Source organism: Vipera ursinii (genome assembly GCF_947247035.1).
Source record: "Vipera ursinii genome assembly, chromosome: 9".
NCBI lineage: Eukaryota > Metazoa > Chordata > Lepidosauria > Squamata > Viperidae > Vipera > Vipera ursinii.
The window spans coordinates 19,939,455-19,950,476 of NC_139523.1; positions in this window are offsets into that span (position 1 = coordinate 19,939,455).

Genomic DNA, 11,022 nt, shown 5'->3' on the forward strand with positions numbered 1-11,022 from the left:
TTGTCTTAAAGTTGCCAAGTTGGAAGACCCCTGTCTGATGTGGATGTGCTGAACGTATTTTAAAAAATGGCTACCATGTGGATTTATCCCGTTCTCTTGCCTCCCAATCTAATAGAAATTTCCTATGAAATGGCTGAAAAGGGACGTGCTGGCTCAGTGGGTTAGGATGCTGAGCTTGTCGATCAGAAGGTCGGCAGTTTGGAGGGTCGAATCCCGAGTGCCGCGTAATAGAGTGAGCGCCTGTTACTCATCCCAGTTTCTGCCAACCTAGCAGTTCGAAAGCACGTAAAAATGCAAGTAGAAAAATAGGGACCACTCCGGTGGGAAGGTAACAGCGTTCTGTGTGCCTTTGGCGTCTAGTCATGCCGGCCACATGACCACGGAGACGTCCTCGGACAAGCGCTGGCTCTTCGACTTTGAAACGGAGATGAGCACCGGCCCCTAGAGTCGGAAACGACTAGCACGCGTGTGCGGGGGAACCTTTACCTTATGAAATGGCTGAAGCTTACATGACGAATGTATGAAGATACAATACTAATTAAACTTACATTATTCCAAACTTGACAGTTCAAGCTCGCTTCCCTTTTCATTCCCTTTTCTTACAGTAAACTACATTTCTGTTTAGGAGATGACCGCCTCAAGTGTTTCGTTCAGTTTCTATTCTCTTTAAATGATGATGTGGCAGTTTCTATTCTCTTTAAACGATGACACGGTTTCTAAACAAACTGATCGGTTGAACCTTTTTGTGATCAAACAGTTTTGTAATTCAACAAAGCCCCGTTCCAGGAACCTGACACTGTACCTAAAATAGGCTTCCTTGTACCAGTGGAATATGCACAGGAGGGTTATTTGATGGATTGTGTTTACTGGCAACCACTTTGTGTACAGAATCATTAATATTAATTTATGAAGGCCATACTGTGCCAGTGTGGTAACGAAGCAAACAAAAGGATCAGGCTATCCACAGCAACTATTCAACTCTTAGAAGAAATACAGCTGTTAAAAATTATTAAAATGATGATTACAACTGTTGAAAATGACCCCTGTAGCATTAAATCAGAAGTCTTAGACAATATAAGACCTGAAAAATCAAGTGTGCTCACTGTTGAAAACTCTGCAAAGGGCTGTTTCAATATTGTTAGGCAATATAGGGAGGGTTGGTTGACACAAGGACTTTACTACTACTACTACTACTACTACTACTACTACTATTATTATTATTATTATTATTATTATTATTATTATTATTATTATTATTATTATTCCTATTCCTGCCAACAGCAGGAATGGTAGCCTTGCATGGCTGCCTATACTCGCCATCAGAAAAGAGAAATATTGTAGTCCTTGACTTCCAACTGTGGGAAGAATCCAGAGAAATATTTTGGGGAATATTAAAAAAGCAGAATATATTCCTCCAAAGGAATAATGGAAAAGATCTTTAAAAAGGCAGTAACTTTTCCCTCCCCCCAGCCAGAAAACTCAGCAGAAGCCAGCTTTTAGATGTAATAATGCATTCAGGAAGGTTGGAGCCTTCCAGCTAAAAACTGAAGAGATTAGGAAGACAAAGACCCCTAAAATCTACATACCCCCACCCAAATTCTAAGGACAGGAGACATAATAGGATTAGCCCACCAATACCAAAAGGACACACTGAGACTTGGGTCAAAGTGCATGACACAGGAAATACAAAGCCTCAAACAGGAACAGGAAACGACCTCAAGAGCCCCAGAAGGTATAAAAACCCACCACTTCCTACTACATGTGGTCAGTTTTTCCAGAGCCATCTTTCTGTCTGACTCTCCTCTTCAATAAACCACAACCTTCTTTCTAAAGCAGTCTCCATTTTGATTTGTTCTGTACCAGCCTGCTACCGGCCTTGCAGAAAAGGCAACCCCTTTATAAACGGCAAGAGGCTGGACTACGTCTGCCAAATTTATTACAAAAACAAACAAAACACATACCAAGATACAGGAGCTTTGAAACACTAACGGAGCGGTTGCTTTCAGCAAACCAGCCCTCCCCAAACATTCCCTTTATAAAGAGTTCAGGGCGTGGCCTCTCTTTGCCTCCTTCCGAGAAGCCCCACAGCCTTCCTCTGCTTGCTCCTACTTGACTGCCTCCTGCGTCAGGCGTCCTTGAACAGGGCCAGCTGTGGGTCATCTTCATCCACACTGTCAGGCTCACACAGCTGGGTCTCCACCAGGTAGGAGGGGCCTGGCTGGGGGCTCTGCGGAGCCTCAAAGCCATCATCAGCAAGTTCTTCAACACCCCCCTCCTCCCCCTCATCTGAGTCATCCGACCCGACTGCCGAACCCACAGGCTGACCCTGAATCACAACATGATTATTCCCAGCTTAGACTGGACCCTGATGAAGATTTTTCTTTCAACACAACCACAACTGAGCCCAAAATTTCTGTTGCTAAGTGAGACTGTTGTTAAGTGGGTTTTGCCCCATTTTACGACCTTTCTTGACACAGTTGTTAAGCAAATCACTGCAGTTGTTAAGTTAATCACACGGCTGTTAAATGAGTCTGGCTTCTCCCATTGACTTTACTGGTCCGAAGGTCACAGAAGGTGATCACGTGATTCCGGGACCCTGCAACTTTCATAAATACTGAGTCAGTTGCCAAGCGTCTGAATTTTGATCCTATGGCCACGGGAATCGGTCCTGTGAAAAATAGTCACATCACTTTTTTCAGGTCCCTTGTAACTTCGAACAGTCGCCAAGTGATGGTTGTAAGCTGAGGACTACATCTATTCCAAGGAAAGAAATCAATACACTAACAAGCTACCATTTTGTTTTCTGTTGCCCCATCTTCATTCTGGGATAACAAATGGTCTGATCTTTTCCAAGAGATGAATAGCAATTAACATTCTGGGCAGAATTATGCTAAGGAAGAGATTTGCTCAAAATGAAGATTTTTCCTTAACCTGCCAGCAGGAAATGAAAGGTTTATTTAACAGCATGGTATTATTCTGCTGGAATACACCTTTCCAAGCTTCTACTTGTTTACCTTTGTTATTTACCCAGCCATTATTCATGTTGAGTGCATAGATGCTTTGTTGGAGATTCAGCTAATAAAGAGAGGCAGTAATTTTTTAAAAATATTTGGGAGGGTTGGCTGTTTTCACGTAAGGGAATTTCCTGTTATATCATGTCTATTTGTAGGTTTTGCTGGGTGAGCAGAGTAGTGCTAAAGACACATGGTTTTACAAAAGAAATAGAACAGTGGTGAAAATCAAAAGGACAATAGCCACGCAGAGCAACTTGATATACTGTTCAAATACAGACTTGATTGCTGCTGGAACTGATTGTGAAGGAATGCCAAGGAAAAAGATGGAAGTGCTTTGAATAGCTTTTTATTCCTTTCTGTGACTGGTTAAACCTAAAAAAAAATCAAAGATTTAAAAAAACCATAGGCATGTATTCATCCCATCCTTTCAATGACTTACCATGCTAAATCTCTTCCACAGAAGGCAGGTGGCTAATAATAATAATAATAATAATAATAATAATAATAATAATAATAATAATAATAATAGTAGTAGTAGTAGTAGTAGTAGTAGTAGTAGTAGTAGTAGTAAATACTAGAGCATTATTTGAACACTGTTGGCATTGACAAAATCACCATCAGTCAATTGCAGAAGGCAGCTTTATTCGTAACAGTTGACATCCTATGATAATAGCTTTAACACTATCAAACGGCAACATCTGCCTATCCCAAGTCCTTGAGAAGAACTCTATAGTTGGATAAAAATGCCAACTCCAGTCTAAACATCTGGCTGACTGTGCAACAAACCATAATAATTGAATAATTGAAGGCCAACAGTGGCTAAATAACTCGTAGCTGTGACTTCACATTTTTGTGAACAGATAATACTTTACTGATTAATCTTTATTATAATTACAATTTTTTACAATGGCATGTCAATGGTGTACTGTATTGGAAGATCTGCAAGAAATTCCATTTGACTGCAAGCAGGAACTGATGGGAATCACTAAATAGATACAGTAACAGAAAATGAAGAGTATTTTGGAACTTTAAAATTAAAATAGACAAGACTTGGCCACATCACAAGCCAGACTTAACAAGAAAAAAAAATCTGCATAGTGGATTTCGCAATATCTGGAAACAGCAGAATAGAAGAGCAAAAACTGGGGAAAAAAATTATCACAAAATATAAAGACCTTCAAATAGAAATAAAATGATTGTGGCAAAAATAGCAAAGATAGTACCAATAGTAATTGGTGCTATGGGTGCAATTCTAAAATATCTGCATCCCTTGAACACAGTTGGCACTGACACAATCACCACCAGTCAATTGCAAAAGGCAGCTTTACTAGGAACAGCTTACATCAGTCCTTGGAAGTACTTGATAGGTGGATAAAAATGCCTATCCATTCTAAACATTTAGCTGATTATGCAACCAACTATAATGCTAATACTTTATAGATCAACCATTAGCAAATATCAGAGTACGAAATACAAAAGAACAGTAATAAGACCCTATGTTTGAAAGTACAATAAAGGGCATAAATAAAATAAAACAGAAATCGTATTTCTGTGCCACCACTACAATTTATACCAATCCGATCCACATGTGCACTTCTCAATTATTCTGTTTTGTTCAGATAAAAGGCCATATTATATGTAATTTTTGATCCACTGGAGAGAGGGGAATTGTAGAATATTTTTTTTTCTGACAAGATAGAAGCATTATAACTATGTGCATTGTGAGTTTTCCTATCATAAAATCTATATTTCATCTAATATAATTCAGCATTGCAAAATTTTGTTCTAGCCAAGAACTGAACTTGGTCTTTGAATGACATATTGGAGGCTCCTAGGCTATGAAATACATTTTTTTAAAAAAAAACCTATATTTTTTCTATTAAATTAGATTAAAACTAAAGCTATTAATGGGGGTTCCCCTCGGGTAATGGATTTAGTAATCCCTCCCCCCATCTGTCATATTAAAAAATGTAATCATATTTGCTCAGCACTGGAAAAATGAAGAAACACCATTGGATGAAGAGAGAATCAAGAAAATACTGGACTGTGGCTGAAATGGATAGGCTTACATTGAGAATCAAAGAAAAAGAAGACACAGAATATTTTCAAACATGGAATTTATTTTATCAGTGGCTGGAAAAACAGGATAGAGAGTAAGAACCTAACTTGTATTACTAAGCAAAACAAATCAATCCAGACAACCTGTTGCTCATTAAGCACTAATGAATTATAATAATAGAAAATTAATAAAATATTATAAAAAATGTCATCCTTATTCCTAAAAAAAACCCTCCCAATTTGCAGTAGTTTTTGGATCTGCATCCAAGGATTTAAAAGCTGATTTTTTAAAAAAATAAAAATAAAAAAATTGCTATGCCAATGATCATTTATGGGCTTTCAGGTCTGTCTTGTTCGGTTTGATTGCTGCATTTAGAATATTCTCGGTATCTTTCTTGACATCTGATGGAAGTTTCTTCAGGGTGAAGAAAGAGGAAATAAGTGAAATTACGACTGACAAGATGCAGCCAATGATGGGGAACTGTTTCCAATAGAAATATTCTACAATCATCACTGAGGATGCCAGAGAATCTGGCAGCTTTTGTAAAATCATTTTCTTTTTGGATTGGGAGGTCATAATGGATTTCAGATCTGGGAGGACCACTTTAATGAACTTAGCAAGTTCGGAGAGAGACGCATCATCCACACCAAATTGATGGCAGCACCAGGAACCAAACATTATCAAGATGACAAGGCCCCCTAAGAATGCAATTCCTGGGATGGGGATCCCAGCTATCAATCCAGAGAGAACGGTGAGAAACCAGCCTTTTCTTTTAATTTTGCCTACCTTTGCCTCCAAAACAGGAGAAAGGCTGACGAGAATCTTCTTCCACTGGAGATAGCTCTTCAAGCTTTCCCGTAGAGAGGGGAAATCAAAGCGCTTGGGCTCCTTGTTGGAAACCGCAAAGATCTGAGGTTCTTTCACTCCTTTATTTCTCAAAGTCTCCTTGAAGGAATCGGTCACCAGCAAGAGACTCTCCTCACCATCCTCAAATGGTTGTTGCTTCTTAGCTTCCTCCAGTTGCAGGTCTGCCTTAGTTTGAACCAGAGAAAACTCTTTGTCCATTTTGTGGATCTTAAGTGCAAGGTGCAAATGAGTCGCCTGGGAAATCTTGGGGTCTACAATGATGAAGTAATGGAAATTCTCTAAGTCTACCTCCTTGCTGTCGGCGTCTTCAGCCCGAAGTAGTTTTTTGTTCCATGTGATCTCTGAAAAATTGATCTGATGAAATTCTGCACTTGTGTGATCTGGGACGACTGTTTTTGTTGCCCTATCCACGGCATCTGCATCTGGCTCATCCAGATGTGGACTCTGCACGGTGTTAATGAAGGAGGACTTCCCAGTGTCTGGCTCGCCTATTACAGCAACGTCGAGTGGAAAATCTGCAAAAGACTCGCTTGGTTGGTCCAGAATTTGAGAGACGGCCTCAGTAAGTTTCCCTTCAGAAATAGCTGCCTCAATTTTTTCCCTACTTGAGGATCCAAATGTACCATAGTCATGCCCAGAACTACAAAAAGGAGGAAAGTGAGAAGGTTGTAAACCTCAACCATTTCTATTATTTGGAACAGAACCATTTGCAGGCGACTCAGAAGAGTTAAGATGGCGGCCACAATCACGCTGTCAAAGACTTGGCCGCTTTTTATATGCATTGCCTGGGCTAAGCCCGGTAAAAAAGGGGGCAGGGCTTTGATCACGTGATTGCTGTCGCCACCTTGACCTTCTGAACCTCTCCTGAGGATGGAGGCTCTTGGCTTTGTGATGTTATATAGGTCATGGTTGCCCAACCTTTTGGCTTGCCTGGGCCGCATTGAGTGAAGAGGAATTGTCTTGGGCTGTATATAATATATATAATGTAGTTAATGTATGTAAATATCAAACTTCCTTTATTTTTAAATATTTTTCATTATCTTGTGGGGCAACGTTACTAGCTGACCAGGGCTGCATGTGACCCATGGACACACCTATTATGGATTATCCTGACTTTGTATGTAACCTTTAAAATGTTTGGTAGCTTCTTAAGGAAAATGTACTATAGTAAAAATATTGTACTGTATATGCATTAATACAATATTAACATCTCTCTCTCTCTCTCTCTCTCTCTCTCTCTCTCTCTCTCTCTCTCTCTCTCTCATCTATCTAATGAACTGTCTACATCTGTCTATCCATCTCTGCCTTCAATCTTCCTCTCCTTTCTCTTTCTATTTTCACTCTCTCTATATCATCTCTCCATCATCTCTCTATTTATCAACTCTCTCTCTTTATTATCTATCTATCTATCTATCTATCTATCTATCTATCTATCTATCTATCTATCTATCTATCTATCTATCTACCTACCTACCTACCTACCTATCTATCTACTATGGTCCTTCAATCAATCAATCATTTATTTAAGTATCTATTGTTTATTTATAACCACTGAGCTCAAACAATTGAAAATTTGGGACACACAACAACTGACTAATAATGTAGTTAAAAACAACAACAAACATTAATAGGCAGTTGGGAGCCTAAATGCCTATTGCGCCACTCCAGGTGGGAATTTCTATCAACCTGGCCAAAGGAAGCTCTATAAGTAAGCAAGCAAGTCTGGAAATAACTAAAAAACTCAGAGTTATACTTTACCTGCTCCCAGGTAGATTATTCTGGTCATTTTCAGCCATGGTCTTTTTTCTTTTCTTTTCCTTCTGCTCTTTTTCTTTGCTTTCTTTTCTGCCTTCTATCCAAAGTGTTGTCTTCTTTCTCCTTTCTCAGTTCAAGCTGTTTCTGCAGAAATTAAAAGGGCAGCCAGAGCCAGAGACAATACAAGGAGGTTCTTTTGTTTGATGAGAGATTGTACAAGTACCATTAAAGCATTATTTGTCCATTGGAAAACTGAAACATTTTTTCCCCCACTGAAATGCCATCAGATCCGAACAGATTACATTTGTGTATGACTTGTTTTCTCTCCAAGGATGCTCAGAAAACCCTCACGATTCCTCAGGCACCTGAGGAGAACCATTTTAATAGGCCCATCATCTTTGCTAAGATCTAGAGTGCCTACAACTTGAAACAAAAAAAAATGATCCAACACAAGAAAAGAGAGATAGCCATGTCTTCTGTTTCTAGGTCAAGAATCACCAGCTCTGAATCGGAGCTAAAATTACCTGGGTCAAGCCCATGGGTTACATGGAACCCATGGGATCCTATGTAAAATTGGACCCAATTCCAAGATGTGAAGTCTCTCAAAACCAGAAGGCTTATGGAAGCCCCCCACAACCAGCTCTGAGAACTTGAGGTCCACTGCAGTGATACACACCAGCCACAGCCCAGGTTTCTCCGCATACTCCAGATTTACACACACTTACATACCTACCTCCAGGGCACACTTACTGGTCACTGATGGGGTGTCCCAAACGGTCTCAACTACAAATACTCTCCAGTCCTCGCATCTTGGCTGATGTAAGACTTCAACTCTGGATGGGCAGGTTTCTTGGTGTTTTTTTTTCTTCTTCTGAAATTACCAAGAAAGTCTTGCAAGATTGTCTGTGTGTGTGTGTGTGTGTGTGTGTGTGTGTGTGTGTGTGAAGAGAGATACCTGAGCTCTTGCACAAAGCTGTGATAACTAAAAACAGTTGATAATCTTTACCCAATAGAACATTTGGTTACTCAAGTCTTCCTTTCTCCACCTCTATTTTTTCCTTTCATTTCTCAACTTCCCTCTTTCTTATATAAAGAGATATATCACAATTGTACACTGCCAGAGTCACCTTGTGTGAAATGGACAGATATGTAAATACCAATAGCACTTAGACTTATATATCACCCCATAGTGCTTTACAGCACACATTGAGCAGTATACAATGTCAGCATATTGCCCCCAACAATCTGGGTCCTCATTTTATGTGACTAATAAGTGAATAAGTCAATAAAATATGTGTTTTCCTTTGTCCTTTTACTCCAAGCTGTTATACATTTCCATAGCAACAACATCAGTCTTTCTGAATCACATTCCTTTTCTCTTTCCCCCATTTTGTAATTTTACCATTTTGACTTCTCCATTGTTAATTTTTATTTTAAATCTGGTCCATTCTCTTGATTTTTTACTCTGTTTTGCCTCACTGACTGATATGGAACTTATAGATCAGTGTTTCTCAACCTTGGCCACTTCCAGATGTGTGGACTTCAACACCCAGAATTCCCCAGTCAGCAAGCCTGCCCGGGGAATTCTGGGAACTGAAGTCCACCCATCCTAATTTGGCTACGGTTGAGAAACACTTTAATATAGACCAATCTGTCAGTTGAGAATTCCTCCAGATACCCATTTTTCTAGTCTGAAATTTGCTTCATCATATGTTTATATTTGGGAATATTAAGAATTTGCATTAAAATCTATCTATATTGTTCAAATTTCTGTTCACATGTAGTGCTCAAAGACAAACCTAAGAGCTACCCTATGTAGTTTAATATCTTGCATTCTATTGCTTCATATTCTGTCACAGACATTTCTTAAGTATGCAAATTACTTTCTTGTTTCTCCTGATATTTCCATATAATAAAGTGGCTGGGGCGGGGCGGGCACCATGGCTCAGTGGTTAAAGACACTGCCCTTGTCAACTGGAAAGTTGACAACCTGGGTTTAAGACCCGAGCTCCGTGCAATGGAGTGAGCTCCGATTACCTGCCCCAGCTTCTACCAGTCAAATGGTTCAAAAACATGCAAATACAAGTTGTTAAATAGGTACCACTTCAGTAGGATGGTAACAGCATTCCATGCACCTCAGCATACAGTCATCCTGGCCACATGACCACAGAAATGTCTACGGACAATGTTGGCTCTCTTCGTTAGGAAACAGAGATGGGCACTGCCCCTAGAGCTGGATGTGACTGGACAGAGGCAAACTTGACCTTTGACTTTTAAAGTGGCTCTACAAAAATAACAGTTGGAAGGGACTTTGAAGGTCTTCCAAACCACCCCCTGGTCAGGCAGGAGACCCTATCCCACTGGTTAATTGTTCTAACTGTCAGGAGAAACTTCCTGACAGTTAGAACAATTAACCAGTGGAACAACCTGCCTCCAGAGGTGGTGAATGCTCCAACACTGGAGGTTTTTAAGAAGAGACTGGACAGCCATTTGCCTGAAATGGTATAGGGTTTCCTGCCTGAGCAGGGGGTTGGACTAGATGACCTCCAAGGTCCCTTCCAACTTTATATTATTATTATTATTATTATTATTATTATTATTATTATTATTATTATTATTATTATTATTATTATTATTATTATTTCAGAATGATGGTTGCTCAATCTCTTCTTAAAAACCTCCAGTGATAGAGCACACATAACTTCAGAAGGGAAGCCATTCAGCTGCTTAATTATTTTGTTAGGAAATTTCTCCTTAGTTCTAGATTGCTTCTCTTCTTGATTATTTTCTATCCATCTCTTCTTGTTCTGGAGGCTCTACCTCCATTGCTTATGGCCTCTGTGCTGGGATCCCTAACTACAGACTGAGGCAGACAAACCACTTTCCTTGCTCATTTTTACACCTATCCTCTCTCCATCTCCCACTGTTAAAGCCTCTGCTCCTTTATGGTCCTTGGAGTCGTCAAACAGCCCTCCCTCTTTATGTACCCAACCTTGCCAGGGAATTAGGGGTTTTGAAGTTTTTCCAAAATCTGGGGAATGGTGCGTTGAAGTCCTGGGGAAGGCTGTGGCAGTTAAAGTCCATACATCTGAAAAGTTTGGTTTCGTTTTTTGCAGGAACCCGAAAGTTAAGGCACTCCAAAGCTACTTTCATTTCCTTGAAAGAAAATAGTTGGGATCAGCAGGAAACTGGGACTCTGATAGGCTGAGCGGCTTGTGATAGGAAATGGGAGGAATATTTTATTATTTGTGGAGCACAATGCACACAGCACTTAAGGGTTCACTATTTAAAGGGATTCAGTCCTACTGTCTGAGGACTCTGGAGGCA